Here is a 15242-nt window from a genome sequence, read left to right as displayed (position 1 = left end):
TAACAGGGAGGAAACCGAGCCACAATTAATAGGGACCATTAAACACCCACCGTGCGTGAAACACAGGAACTTAAACTAAGTCACTGGGTTTGGCCTCTGACCAACTCTCATTTAATCACTCCTTTTCCTGTAAGAAACTGACTTCTAATACACCAAACTGAGATGTCAAAATGTCCAATTCAACTGAACTCCTGAAGCCTGGTGATTAGGTTGGTTTTGAAGCAGAAGACCAGTTGAGTGATGGGACTCATCTGCTGCCAGGAAGAACTGCCAGTTCTCCTAGGTAGGTATGCTCCCTTCACTCCATTTGCCCCGTTGAGGACCAAAGGATGCAAAGGGTACTTTGGACCTGTCAACAAGGCTCTCTGGTGTGCAACCAGGGCCCTTTTTATTTTTTTTTTATTTATTGTTGCTTACATTGCATTAAAAATTTAAATCACATAGCATTACCATTAAATTGGTAGGTGCTCAGTAAATATGAGAAAAAAATTTTACTTCCCTTGCCACAATCAAAAATGATATAAAATATACCCTTATTGGAATAGCTGTGTTCCAAAAAAGACAAGAAATATTAAAAGCTTAAGTCATTTCCCATTTCATATTTCATTTGGTTCTATGCTGAGTATATTAAAGCAAGTTTTTCTCCCAACATTTTTTCAAAGTGTCTGGAACTAGACATTCAGAATGTTCAGAGTGACTATTTTTATGCTTCTTTGGTCTCACTTTGAGTACTGCTATTCACCTTGCCAAGTGATTTTCTTAATAACTGCCCCTACAGTCCTGTGCAATGAATAAATGACAGTTAACTAGGAGACTCTGTCTTCCCACTTCATTTTTAACCATATAATAACAGTAGAATTATCAGTAACATGGAAAGAAGAGTAAAATCAAATAGGGTCACTAATTCAATGTACAAATGGGCAAGCATTCATATATATAGATATATATAAGAATATTATATATAGATTTTCTATGTTATATTGTTATGTAATAGATAATCTAAAAAGTTATATAAGACAAACTATATATTATATAATTATATTTTCTATTATTTTATATATTAAATTTATTCTATATTATCACATATGATAATTATGTATAATATGTAATGTATGTAATGTAATAAATAATATATATTTCATAGATAGATGTTATATATCTACTTATATAGATATATAAGAATATATAAAATATTGATAAATGTTATGTTAATATCATGCACTTAGCCCTGATCTCATGGAGATTGCTATAAAATGGGTAAGATCAACACTAACCAAGTGATTATATCAGTGGATGCACATGCAAAGATAAATGCAATGAAAGAAATGGACTGTATTTTATTGGAGTGTCTATTTGACAGCATCAAACTGGAAGGGCATTAAAGAGTGCTTTTCTGAAAGACAGTAACGTTTCTTGAAATTCTTTGAACGAGCAGGAATTAACAGACAACAAGACAAAGGAGTAAAGACAAAGAAAACTCTCTTACTGTACAGGGTCTGTGGGATTAATAAGTATGTAAGGTTTTGTCAAGTTAAAGATTTGGGCCCTAAAGGCTGGCCTTGCAGCAAAGCCATTTAAGCTGTGGCAGCAACTACTCGTACAAATGTCAAACAAGAGGGAATCATTAATGGTGTCTGGTTTCTAAGGGTGCGGGGAGAGATTTATAAAAGATGGAATGAGGGTGCCTTTCATAAAGTAGCAGATAAGAATTAGTACAAAGTGACCACACATTACAAGCAGATATGATGGCTAGAAGTTGCAAAGTAGACTGGCTTCAAGAGGTTACTGTACTCACTGATGATGACCAATAAAAGAAGGGAGAGGTGAAGAACAGTTAATAAACCATAGGGTTTTTTAAAATACATGATCTAAGTTAGAATGCTGCTGGTGTGGAGTTGTCAGCCAAAGCTGACATTGGTGATGAGATGAATTCTCTCCTTATCTGTGTCTCCCATCAACAGCGTTCGCATTCTTTCTGGAGTGGGGCTTTGTGAGACATGCTAGGGGAAATGGGACAAGGAAATGGGAAGTTGTGGCAGGGAAATTTCTCGAATGACTTGCCGAGGTGTCCAAGCTGGGGAGCAGTCCTATTTGTTTCCCATTGGCATTAGGAGAGGATTTAAGAGTCAAAGGATAATCTGAAAGTCTGAAGCCTCCTCTCCCAGGTTTTGGTGGTTTGAATCAATTAATGAACACAATTTACTAGATCTCTGATTTCAGTTCCCTGTTTGGAGCCTTCTAGCTCCGTTCAGTGTTTCAGTTGCATGCAATTATCCTTGAGCGTTCCATGGATCACAGACTTCACATCAATGTGACTAAGCACTGACTTGTTCATCTCTCATGTATGCTTATTCACTTACACAAGCCCCTTTGAAGGTATAGTGCAGATGCCTGCATTATCTCATAACCATTTTACAGAAATGGAGTTTCCAAAAGATTAACCAACTTATTTGCCCAAAGATACATATTCATTAATGTCAGAATAAGACTAGTACTCAAGCCATTCTCCTAAGGAGTGCTCTATCCTATCTCCCAGACACTAAATGTTTTCAGAAATGCAAAATTACAAATGGAAAATGTCATTGTCGGCTCTGACTTCTCTGATATAGCAACATCTCATGCTGAATGGAAGCTTTCTGTTGGATAAAGAATATCACAATTAAAATGGTGAGCCTTTAATATGGTATTCCTTCTGTTTGTATCTACAAGGTTGCATTGAGGTCCTCTGGATTCAAGTTTGGACTGGCACATTTTCAAGTTTCTCTGCTCCACAGTGTCACCAGCATAGCTGTCAAGGTTTAATCTCAGTAGGTTGCTCACTTGCAATTTTTGTGAGGCTTCACTTCTTTCATTGTCTTTACTGAAGCTAAGCTTTCTTTTGCACACTGAAGTTTGAAAACCATTGACTTAACAGGACTCAATTAAGTTTTATTGAACTGACTTGAAAGAGCCATGCATTTGGGTACCTCTACTGGTAAATATTAATTTACCTTATTATGAAAACCATGGAGCCGAAGACACAGAAACACACATTGTGCAGGTTAGCAGCACAGAGATTAACGTTGCATTTAGTTGCTTATTGTTCCCTATGTAAGGTAGCAGGCAAAATGAGCTCTGCTACTGAACACTGTATTATCTTGCCTCACTGTCAGCCATTCCTTTGAAAAGATGAGAAGTAACCACCTGCATCTATAAGTAAACTGCTTCTGCCACTTCAGAGAGAACCCCACGGAAGGCAGAGGCTGGAAACAGCCCCCAAGGATGATTACAGCTGCCAGAATTCCATCCTGAGGGCAGGCACCAGGAATCGTGACTGAAAACAACGTTCTTATCCACAGGGACTCCTCCTGCCAGTACTCATCTCTATTTTCCAAAATGCATCATTATGTTTCCAGTGTAGTCAGACCTGAAACAGATATCGCTGTAGTGAAAATACTCTCCCTTGGCTATGACTCAGGGAAAATCTCGCTTTGTTCCCTGGCCTTTGCTCCATCAAACTGAAAAAGGTCACTTAGAATTTGTCCAGCTATTTCTTATTTTAAAGCAGCTAGAGTGCTTTGGAAATGGTTTTATCATGGTAAGAGAGTATGAAGGAATGTGACTTCTACTCCTTAGTCCTAAGGGAGGATGCAGGAAGAAATATGAATTGAAGCAACTCAGCAGGGTCAGGCCTTATATTTAAGGGACCACAGGCAGCACTGAGCTGCACTAGGACACATTGACAAACATTTGCATCGTCCGGTGGTTTTGCTACAGCTGTCTCAAGAATTGACTCCCCACCATGGAATAAGGTAGGATTGAGAATCGGGTATGCTCACAGTTTGCAGTTTCTCCTCCTCTTTCCCCTGTAGGAACTGGATGTTCCCTCTTAATGATTTACTGTTTGTACCAGCAGGTACAAAGAACTCAAAGAAAACGTTGACCCATATAGACCTTGTCATTCAAAAGCATGACAGACAGATGCAGCCTAGAGACTGCTAAGAAGGAAAGAGGGCAGAAAAGTAGCTTGATCAGACCATGGTCAGCAAGGCTTCAATTGTCTCTGCATTTTCAGAGAACATGAATAGAGAAGAACCAAGTTTCCTATTGCCTGTTAGTTGAAAGTGTCATAATTTTGGTACATGGAAAAATCCTTTGTTGCATCTTTGCCCTTTCAGAAGAATTTATCATTCTTAAAATCCAGGGCTTAAAAGAACTCCCATGCCAGTGTATTATATCTAACTCAATTCAACAAATATTTGTTGATTACTTATTATGATCAGATACTACAAATATTCTAATTTTCAAGATACAGTGTTTCAGAATGGCAATGTAGAGGTTGTTAAAATACGGAATGCTGGCCTCCATCCTCACACTTTATAATTCAGCATATCTGACAGGAGACCCCCGAAAGCTATGATTTTTAACAAGTTTCCAGGGAATGCTGATGCTGCTGATTTGGGAAGCATATAACCACTGACATGGAAACTAAAATATAGTTTTGTTTCACAAGGTTTGGGATAAAATACAACTCATCGGAACACAGCAGAATTTGTCTGCCACTAGTAGGTGTTCAATCAATACTTGTCAAATGAATGAATGAATAAATGAATAGACACATAAGGGGGACACAGTGTGTGAGAAAGGGGAATTTATTCTGGCTTCAGGGTGTACCACTTAAAGAAGCATCAAGGGGGAAGATAGTTGCTTTGTGCCTTGAAGGTCAAGTAGAACTTTATCTATGAATTACACTGAATTGATTCCCTTTTCATTGACATTAAATCAACATGAAAAACATAAAGCATCAGAAAAAAAACTTAATCTGGATTCCTTTTTTTTTTTTTAACCTTGGTCTGGTGACGAGTTGCCTTCAGAAGTTCTAAATAATGTCAAAAGAGTCATAATGCTAGAAAGTGAGATCTGCACTACACTTGAGTTGACAACATTACTAATCTGAGACAAGAATGTTTTATCAGCCCCAAAGAAATACAAGAATGGAAAGTCAGGTGAACATTTACTCAGAGACTTGAGAACAATGAAGGGGCTCACAGGCTCTTACAGTTTTATCGAGGATCAACTCCAAACTGGTTCAAACTGGAACCGTGATTTTGTGAATTCCATCCAGACTTTCTCATAGAAGCACAAGCATTTAGCAGCAGGCAATTTCTGCAACTCTCTTTCAAGAGGATGATAGCGGAGGCTTTTAGTGGAAGAAAAGTGAATGGTCACCAGCATGAATATTTCATCACTCACTCCCCAGGTGCCTGCAGATCAGCATATACAAATTACACGGGTGTGGTGGCAAGACAAGGCTTCCCAAACCTTTCAAGGTAGGAGGTTCTGAAAAAGCACTTGAAATTCCAGCTACCACATGATACGGTTTGAAGACAGCTGGAAACCTTGATCGATATTTGAGGATCCTGAAAAGCGCTCTATCAGATATTTACTTCTTGCTACAATCACTGACAATGCAGATGTGGAAAATACATATTCTTTCATCCTAGTGTCTGATCTGAACAAACCATTTCAGTAAGGGCCTGAGATCTCCTTGTCTTGCTCAAATTCTCAGAAGTACCCATATTCACATTAAAAATTAAAATTGTCCTTAATTTAGCAGAGATAAAAGATCAAGCTAAAAAGGACGCGAAATGACAACTAGGATGAACAGGATATGCGTATGGTGACGGTCAGAAAACTACTTTCCTTATCCTAGATGAAAACCTTGATTCTTCCAGCGTAAGTAATTGATACAGAGGGCCTGCTGCACCTAACATTGTGAGCAGCTTTATGTTTTGTAACAGACTTTCACACACACTGTGTCAATTAATCCTAGCAACGAGGCACTTAGAATTGTGCAGGACAAACATTTTTATACCTATTTGAAAGATGTGGAAAATGAGTTTCAAAAGATGAAGTCACTTGCTCAAAGTCCCGATTATTGATCTGGAATCAAAACCTCAAACTTGCACCCAAATTCATCTGCCTCTTCCAAGCTCCACAGCAAAAGGGAATTTACTTGACAGTCTCCCTTACCTGGCTGAAAACAAGCGTTCTGTAACTTGCTCTGTCCTCTGAATGTCAGCTATTGGGTCAAAGTATCTGACATTGGATCCTGGATCCTTTGCTTGCTGGTGATACGGTTTTGTCAAAATACTTCACACAGGGACTACCTGAAATAGAGCAGGGGATCAAATCAGCAAAATGAAAAAGTAGCCTAAGGATTAGGAGAAGCAATTTACATGTCGTGTATTTGGTGGCAGATTAACGTGTAAATTATAAGAACTTTGACAACTTAATAGGCAAAAACAACCCCAAAAACAACACTGTTATTAAAAATGAGCAATGGACCTAAGCAAACAGTTTTGTGAAGAAGACACAGACATGGCCAATAAGTGATGAAGAGTTTCTGAACATATGTTATACAACCCAAGCTGTGGAATTTTTCCAATTCCTCAAACTCATTTACAATCCAAGATCTCTTGCTCCAGTGATGGTTCATTTTATTCAAATGGCTGTGGGAAGTTGTCTCTTGCCAGTTGTGATACAAGCACAGAACCACATCTCTGATTCTCACTCAAAACCATCTTGTGACTACAGACAAGCCTGCCCATGGATGAGCCCAATACACAAAAGGAAAGCTGCGAGATTAGCAGATTTGTATATTTAGAACTACAGCTTTAGAAGCTTTAATACAATGCCAAAAGCTGTTCACTTCTGAATTATCAGTTCGTGAACCTCAAGGCTAATTTATCAACCAGTTTAAACTGAAAGTATTTTTACATTCATATTCTGGAAGCAGAAATGTGGAATTGGATAAACTAGGTAAAAAGGACAGTGATGAAGGCTCTTGTGTCTAACTGGAAGCTAGATCACTCGTTTAGCCTGGTTTTGAATTGTCAACAAACTGGAAAGAACCAAAGAAAGAAGGCAAGCAAAGGCATAGCATCCATTTACCTGCTGACATCCTTCATCATGCCATTCAATGATTCTAACTTGTCAAATTGAAGACAGATTAAGTGACAGCTGCACACTTTCCCTTGAACATCAGCAAAGCTTCCAAACTTCTGTTTTGATACTAAAAAGAAAAATTAATTCTGCGCTACCAGAACAGAAGTATTCATTGATTTAGATCTACCGTGTCAATACTTAACAAAACTTCAGCTCATTATCAAGTTGGTCATGGCCCATAGCAGATCTTCTCAACAGAACAGAGCTGTTTTCTGCCCCGCCTCAGTGTAAATGTTTGACTGATGAGGACACACTGAGACAGAAGTGAGGACCTCATGAATTCCTTCCTGGCTAAACAGGAGCAAGAATCCGATTCTCTGGCTTCCTTACCTGGCCCTCTTTTCCGTTTCCTATGAAAAAAACTTTCTGCCTGTCCACTACATCTCTGTAACAAACCACAGTTATTTCTTCAATCTTTTAATACTCTACCGCACAAATAAAGCTTTTTAAAAATTGCTAAAGAAGGAGAAAAAAATGGATGATCCATCCAGTCTACCACAAATGCAAACAGACTAAAGACATGAAATTAAAAAAAAAATATTCCCTAATGTAAAATTAACAAAACACAAAGGAGGTTTGTTATGAAGTGAGAAGCGTCAGGCTGTTAAATTTACACAATGCCCTGGATAATGAGTACAAACGGAACACCTCATCTGAATCACATTTATTTATTTAGCCCGAGATGAGGATTAATGCCATAAATTTCTCATTAAATATTAAATCATAGCACTCTTATCCAGGCAAATTAGCCTAGATATTACTGATGCCAGTGAAACTCCATTCTGGATCTAATTTCAATGGTGCAAACTTGAGCCCAAACCAGTTATGTATAAACAATGGCTTTATCACTTACAAATATGCAAAACACACTTTCTTTGTTCTTGAAAGTAAGGTAGCAAATGAATATGTAAGCTTTATCAGAACTATTCAATTTACTCTAGGCCAGAAATTAAACTGCACTTGCTTTGCTCATATTTTCAAAATTCCACCTATCTCTGATGCTTCAGTAGCCCTTAAGAGCGAAGGATTTGTCAGAAGACTATTCAAAGTAGAAATAATCAAAATTCAGGCAATCCCAACAGGAGAAACAGAGTTGGATTAAAAAGCCAGTAGTGAGTCCTGTGCTGTGGTATCACGTGATGGGCCACCACCAGCATCTCATATCAGACCAGCAGTTTGAGTCTGACTACTTCACTTCCAATCCAGCTCCCTATTAATGGACTTGGGAAAGCAGCAGAAGATAGCCCAAGGACTTGGACACCAATTATCCTTTTGACTCTTGGAATGGCTTAAGAAGAAATTGTATTAGCATTTTTTTTTTTTTTAAGTCTGATACAATTCAGCAAGAAGCCATCTGGTACTGGGCTTCTCTTTGGAGACTTCTGATTACTGACTCAAAATCAAAACTTATTATTGTCAAGGCTTTCTGTGTCTTCATTATTGTTCTTAGTAAGTTAAATATTTTCAAAAGCTTATTTACTTCTTTTAAGTTTTTCCAGTTTGCTGGCATACAATCTTTCATAAGATTCCCTAATGCACCAAACAGTCTTACATATTTCTGTTCTGTCAGTGTTAATACCAAATGTTCATATCTGACTTCATAGATAAAAGTCACCTGGATCCTTTAGAGGTATGAGATTGTCTTGGTTTTGCATATTGCCTTCATCGCTACATTAATATTTTTCACATCTGGCAGATTAATTGCATCCATCATTTTTATTAAGTGGCTTTCAGGGTCAGCAGGTGGCACAGTAAGCTAACCCTCTGCCCTGGAGTGCCAGTAACTCATACAGGGGTCAGAAGTCTTGTTCCTTACCGTCTACCCACAATTAGGACAGCGGTAAGGAAGTTAGTCCGTTGACCGTTCAAGCTGGCACCTGCTCTGTTACATTGGAGTCTCACAGCTACAGTCTCACCCATTTCACCGGGATTACCTCTTTGCCTGCTATCGGGGCAGAACTGAAGACTGTGAACAGTGTGATCTGAGAACAGAGGCTTTCTGACTTTCTCTGCCACCAGTTCTCACTATGGTAGGCCTGGCACTAAGCATCAAGGCAATTTACTGTTCCACTGAATTCCCCAGCAGTTTGAATCTTGTTCCACTGCTTCCTGGACATTAAAGAAGGAAGAATATAAGTGGTCCTTTGGCCAAAGCTCAGAATATGTATGTCACATCTGGATTCCTTGTGAAGTTTTCATGATGTCCCATCAATCAGATTTGCACAACCTAAGATACAATGTCTGACATAACCTGTGATCTCCCTGTGGAATCTGGGTAAGGCACCCTCCATTTTTGCAGCTCTGGGATTTGGCTATATTTCATTCAGTAACCTGCTCCAGACCAAAACCTAACAGCACATAATACAAGCGTAATTTCAGTGTGAAACATGAGGTTTGTACAGTGTCTCCATTGCCTTTCACAACTCTGAGACGCCAACTTTGGCTTTACACATCTTGGTAATGCCTGTACTTTCCCTAGGGAACCAGAGCATGACTCTTTCTCCACTGCAGTGCCACAGCCCATGGCTGGCTGTGCAAAATCTTCAGCAATAAATTAGAGCTTACAAATGTGGGTTGGGCAAGGAACATTTCCTACCGTGAGTCCCCAAGGCCGTGACTATTACTATTGCATTTGTCAATATCACAGAAACACACCTGGCCAGCGAACACACCTGGAAAGGCTTGTATTCAACCCTTGAGATTGGGCTAAAAGCCCATTCAGCTCGCCCAGTGCTAGAAATAGGGATTTTGTGTTTTAAGCCCAGAAGAACTTAGCCATATAAATTAGCTACATGACCAAAGTTGGTGCAAAAATGCCAGCATCACTCAGACGTACATAACAGGACAAGAAAATTTCCCTCTCTGTGTCCCAATGCATGTTCACTGTCGTCAGAAACCCCAGAGTGACTGATACTCAGTTATCCGAGCACTGAAAGCATGCACCTGCGGAAGCTCTAAGAACTGCTGAAGATTAGACAAGTATGCTCTCACAGACACTACTAACACAGATTACAACTGAGGAAACCACTAAGAGGTCACATTTCTCTGTTTGCATGCACCAAAGCCAAAGCAACTGCCCACCTGACACTGCATTTCACACAAACAACAAGTCTTTTGTTTTTTTTCTTTTTCTACAAAAACTACTCCATTAGGACAAGGAAATTGTTACACCAAATGAACAAACATCACCATAAGGGACACAAGAAACATGAAAAATCAAGAAAGCATGACCTTTCTAAAATAACCCGATAATTTTCCAGCAATCACACCTGGTTTGAAGAAAATCTACTAAATGCCTGAAATAACATCTAAAATGAGGGCTGACTTTGTGGCACAGGACTTAGGTCACCACTGTGGACAGAGGAACCCTTAATGACGAAACAGCTCTGACCCAAGACATTCCACTTCTGATCTATTTCCCTGCTGGTGTCTCTTTCACTCTCTCTCTCTCTGTCCCATATTCTCTCTGTGTCTTTCAGCTTATCTGTTTATCAAATTAATAACCAATGCCTTTTAAAATATTAAAAATAACTATCCTAAAGAAATATGACAGGATAAAATACATTAGAGTTAACTCCAAGAACTTGGAAAACCAGTGCATGGTATGAATGAGAAACAAAGATCCGGAAACTATTTTTCAAAAATCAAAAATTTGGGGAGCTGAAAATTTAAACCAGCTGAACAAAGGATACAACTAAGACATGTAGCACAAAAGAGACAAAGATACAGAATTGTTTCAAATTTTTCTGTTTTATTGTTATTGTTCTTCACAATTCAGTTTTGTGAATAAGACAACAATTTTAAAATAATTAAGCCAGACAAAAATAAAAGGAATATAAGTAATAACTGTAATAAAAGATAATAAGGAAAATTGAGACAGCATTAAGTGACTAAATATTCACATGACAAAGACAGCTGAAGGTAAAGAGAAGGAAGCAATGTTAAGTATCTATGGAATAAAATGATAATTAAAAATTGCCAAATGTTGCAAGTTATGTAGAAATCTGGATACATGATGCCTAGAGGACAGCAGATTCAACCAAAAAAAAAAAAACTTTCTCCAATGCATGCTATTGGAAAATTGTCAAAAGTTAAGGATTAAAGAATCCCGAAGACAGAGAGAAAAAACAAAAACATAGTTACATAAAAAGATAACCAATTCAATTAACAGCCAATTTCTCAACAGAATCCTTGTAGATCAGAAGGGGTAGAATATATACTAAGACCTTTGAAAAACTGCCAACTGAGACTACCATATTCATAAAAGCCATCTTCTAGAAGTAAAGAGAAATAAAATATGTCCCAGAAAAACAAAAATTGAGAGAATTCATCATCACCAGAGTATACTCTCAAGAAAGCCAGGAGGAAAGAGATCATCATAACCATTATGAAAATACAGGGCAGGGTAAGGTTCGTTTAACACAGAAGATCAAACGAAGAAAAATAGGAGAACACCTAAACTTCTCATACAAAAGCCACTACAGGGTCCATTCCACATCCCTGGGTACTGGGGTGGCAGGGAGGTGGGTTCAGCTTCTCTCTTAATTTCCTCCTTTCCACAGGATACAGGAAAAGGGGGCGGGGGGAGATTTGATGAAAACAGTGGTGTCACCCTGATCAACTATGTAAACATCATCAAAAAAATAATAAATAAATAAAATAACATTGAAAAGATGAGCCGATATAGGGAAGTTGCTAAGGGTATTGTGTGGACCTGGGGGACTGGTAGAGTACTCTGTGTCGTTGATGATGAAGGACTGAGTAGTGTGTCACAGAGGGCTATAGTCCTCATCAATGCAGATGCACTGAGGGCTGATACATGGCAATTTCAGCAGGTGTTACTCCTGGGAGGAAACAAGCATGGTAACTTAGATGGCAGTGGGGATAAGTCACTTCTATTTAAAGCGTTCCACCTCCCTTCTACTCCCTCGCATCACCCCCCTCCTGTTAATGCAAAGTTCACCTCTTCAGCGTTTTGCAAGACTTCAACATAACTACTGTTCGTGGCTTTTTAAAATTAATATAAAGAGAGCATACTCCCAGTTCTAAGAACATAACAATACTTCATTTTTCAGTCCCTCCTCCTTCTTTTATTTTTTTACATGAACTTATTTTCAATAACTTAATATTCACAGGCTTATTATTCCACTAAACACAGTCTTCAGTAACCAGATTTTAGAAAACTTGGGGTTTGGGAAATGACACCATTACACAACCACCAAGGCCCTGTCCACAGACCTCCTCCCAGTAAAGACATCTCCTGAATGGAGTGCCCTGGTGATTCAGTGTTATGTGAATAGCATGTGTATAAATATCTGCAGAGAACTCCCCTGGGAAGTCCGTATTTATACACATGGAATTCACATGACACTGAGTTGAACTGCCCTTGTGCTCCTGAAGAATTCAGTGCATCTTTTACCCAGCAGGTCTTCTGCTTCCTCCATGCATCTTTGCCCACTCCTCACAAAGGGGATAAAGGCATCCCCTTACTGGTTCACCATCAGGAAAGGTAAAGAAAAGAATGTGTTCCTTCTCCTCCTTACTAGGCCAATGCTGGCCAATGTAGGGTACCACCTCTCCAGCAGGGCCCATGGAAAAAATTTCCTGCATGTGGACCATGACTTCATTCGCCTTAGAGAGAAACCATGGCATCTCATGGGAAGTACCGCTGGCCAGTTTTAAGAAAACCTTCATTTGTTGCTCTATAAAGCTCAGTATATCAGGACCCTCTATTGTGTTTGTGTCTCCGCAGAGCTGTATTTCTTTGTTTCTCACTTACAAAACTAGTGTAGAGCTTCCCCATTGCTTTGAGCATTCAAACAAAAACTGCTCTGAAAAATAATTTTGCAATATCTTGATCCAAAAATATGCCAGTGTGAACCTTGTGATCTGACTACAGCATTGTCACCAATAAGATTCATTTTTCTACAAGTGCCACTTTCAAATATGTAATTTACTCATCTGAAGTCTGGCTCTAGAAAGATGGCTAAGATTATATCCCCACCCCGTGCCTTCAATTGAGACACTGAGCTATTCTCAAAGTTTAAACGTTGTGTCATTGTTGCAACATTCAATTTGTTGATATCAGGTGACCCAAAGCAAGTCTTCTAATGGTTTTTTTTTTCCAAGTTCAAAAGGAAAAAGAAATGTACTAGAGGTATTCAGGAAATAGAACATTCTTCTTGGAGGCGTCAAGATTCGGGATTTGCCAGAGGGGCAGCTCCTCAGTACAGAGAGACAAGGCAGTTCCCACCCGGTGTTCAGTGCATCGTTCACTGACAACTCCAACACTTGCACAACTTGGTCTGACTGCAGTGTGGAGGACATACTTTCATCACCTAGTTTAATTTTTTTTATCAGTTCCAGCTGATCTGATCTGACTACTACTTTACCCAACTGTCTCATCTTTCTGTTGGCCAGGACCACAAATGCTCTAATAGCAGGTTCATCTTCTCATCCAAACTTAATGTGGCCTTTCTGGCCATCAACAAGTAATCCAGGGATGACATCATACCTGTAGGTGGGACGAATGAGGACAGGGATCAGGAAGCACTGAGTGGGGTGGAGAGTGAACAGGACCTATGGTGTTAAGACCTCTTCTAAGAAAAGTCAACACCTGCTTGCCTCTGATCTTATTACAGCTGGTAGGGGGAGGCTAATTAGATACCCTAACCTCCAACCTAGCTAAAGGCCATGTTGTACAATCATCATCTTGTCACTTTAGCTAAGTCCTCCCCTCTTGACCCCTGCCCCTTCTCCACAGGCCCCACAAACTTATCGATGATGAAGCAGACAGCTCCTTCACTTAGGCAGGCTTTTCCAATGACTTCAGGTCTGCCAACTATCGTAACTACAAACGTCACTCTAAGCAATCAAAAAGGAGGCATGAAGCGCCACACCTCTGAAAGTGCAATAAAATTCCGATCTCTCCTGCGGTAAGATGGGGAGAGTCCAGGATTCTGAGCCGTCTCTCCAATCCCTAAAGCTGAGTGCAAGCCCCTGTGTGCTTTCTTGGTGATGTGTTAATCATTATGACTAACACTTTCCTGAAATGTCACGTCTTCGGATCGTGGGTGTTCTGCGGGTGGTGAGATGCTTTTGAAGAGACACATCAGAGTAAATACATCCAAATTCATAGACTTTCTCAAAGGACATGTCCTTCACCTAACAATGCTAACAGTCATGCACACGTCACTCAAGCTATATTTCGGTAGCACTTTCAGAATCATTTGGTTAAGAACATATTAAATAAATAGTCTTATCATTTTATATAAAATCATGTGTTTTAGAAGGGGGGGCATGAACTAGATGATTTGGCATATTGAACCATCCAAGTTAGCAGGATGTATTATCAGGAAACACGTGGGCCTTTTCCCCAAATCAAACTGGCCCACACAGTTTCATAATCGTAGCAAACATTTGCACCCTGTGCCAAAAGCCTAGGTGGGATTTCTAAGAGAGAAAGGTTGAGGATCTCTTTTATAAATGACAACATCAAGTGCAGCAAGCTCAGACTCTCAAGCTCCATGTCTTGACGGTGCTGACACTCACCAGGAAGTTAACTTCAAGGTGCGTGCTGTATGTCGCTTTGTTAATTTTTACTTCTTCATCCCTGTAACATTTTGTTTCAACAAGAATTTGCTCTAAATTTTAAGGAGGCATTAAACTCTAACAGCTAGCAAAAATCAAAATCGAAACCAGAGAAAAATGAAACAGAAGAATACAAGAGGGAAATAAAAGGAGAAATGGAATGCAGTTTAAAATACACACCGTGCTGTGAACTTGTGACCCATGACGTGGCTGGCAGCCAATGGGAAAAGGAAAACCAGATTAGTTACACAATTCACAATTTCCCAGAAGAGGAAGCAGACCAAGTGTCAGGAAGAACCTATTCTTCCCCTTCAGCCCGCCAACAGGCCCAGCCAAGGTTTCCCTCAGAAAACGGCTCTGAGACAATTTTATATCATGGGTGACTAAATGAAGGAGACCCCAATGTCTACTCCATCTTACAACATGGCCTTCAACAGACTTTAAAAAACAAAGAGGCATTTTAAACAAAACCTGCCTTTATTCAAACGTGAGTTCAGCAATGAATATCTAATAGGAATAACATTAATTCTTCCAAGAAAAACATATTTTCATGCTGCTCAACTGTGACTTTCAAATAAATAAATGCTGAATACACTATTAAAAATAAAGACTGTCAAGGTTGCTCTTTTGCCTAACAGCTAAGTCTCTGTGAGGATGCCTATATC

General features: G+C 39.3%; 1 long non-coding RNA gene across 1 annotated transcript in view; it reads right to left on the bottom strand.

The window, feature by feature from the left end:
- LOC121145055 overlaps positions 1-15242 on the bottom strand; it is a 78652-nt gene that overhangs the window by 20043 nt on the left and 43367 nt on the right. The window contains exon 3 of the long non-coding RNA XR_005881937.1: positions 6013-6149. This is a non-coding gene — a long non-coding RNA (uncharacterized LOC121145055). The remainder of the gene's footprint in view (positions 1-6012; positions 6150-15242) is intronic.

This window comes from Ochotona curzoniae, unplaced genomic scaffold (assembly GCF_017591425.1).
Source record: "Ochotona curzoniae isolate NIBS_2020 unplaced genomic scaffold, NIBS_Ocur_1.0 contig_1302, whole genome shotgun sequence".
NCBI lineage: Eukaryota > Metazoa > Chordata > Mammalia > Lagomorpha > Ochotonidae > Ochotona > Ochotona curzoniae.
Note: the sequence above shows the minus strand (reverse complement) of the source record. Positions and strands in the feature narration are given on the sequence as shown.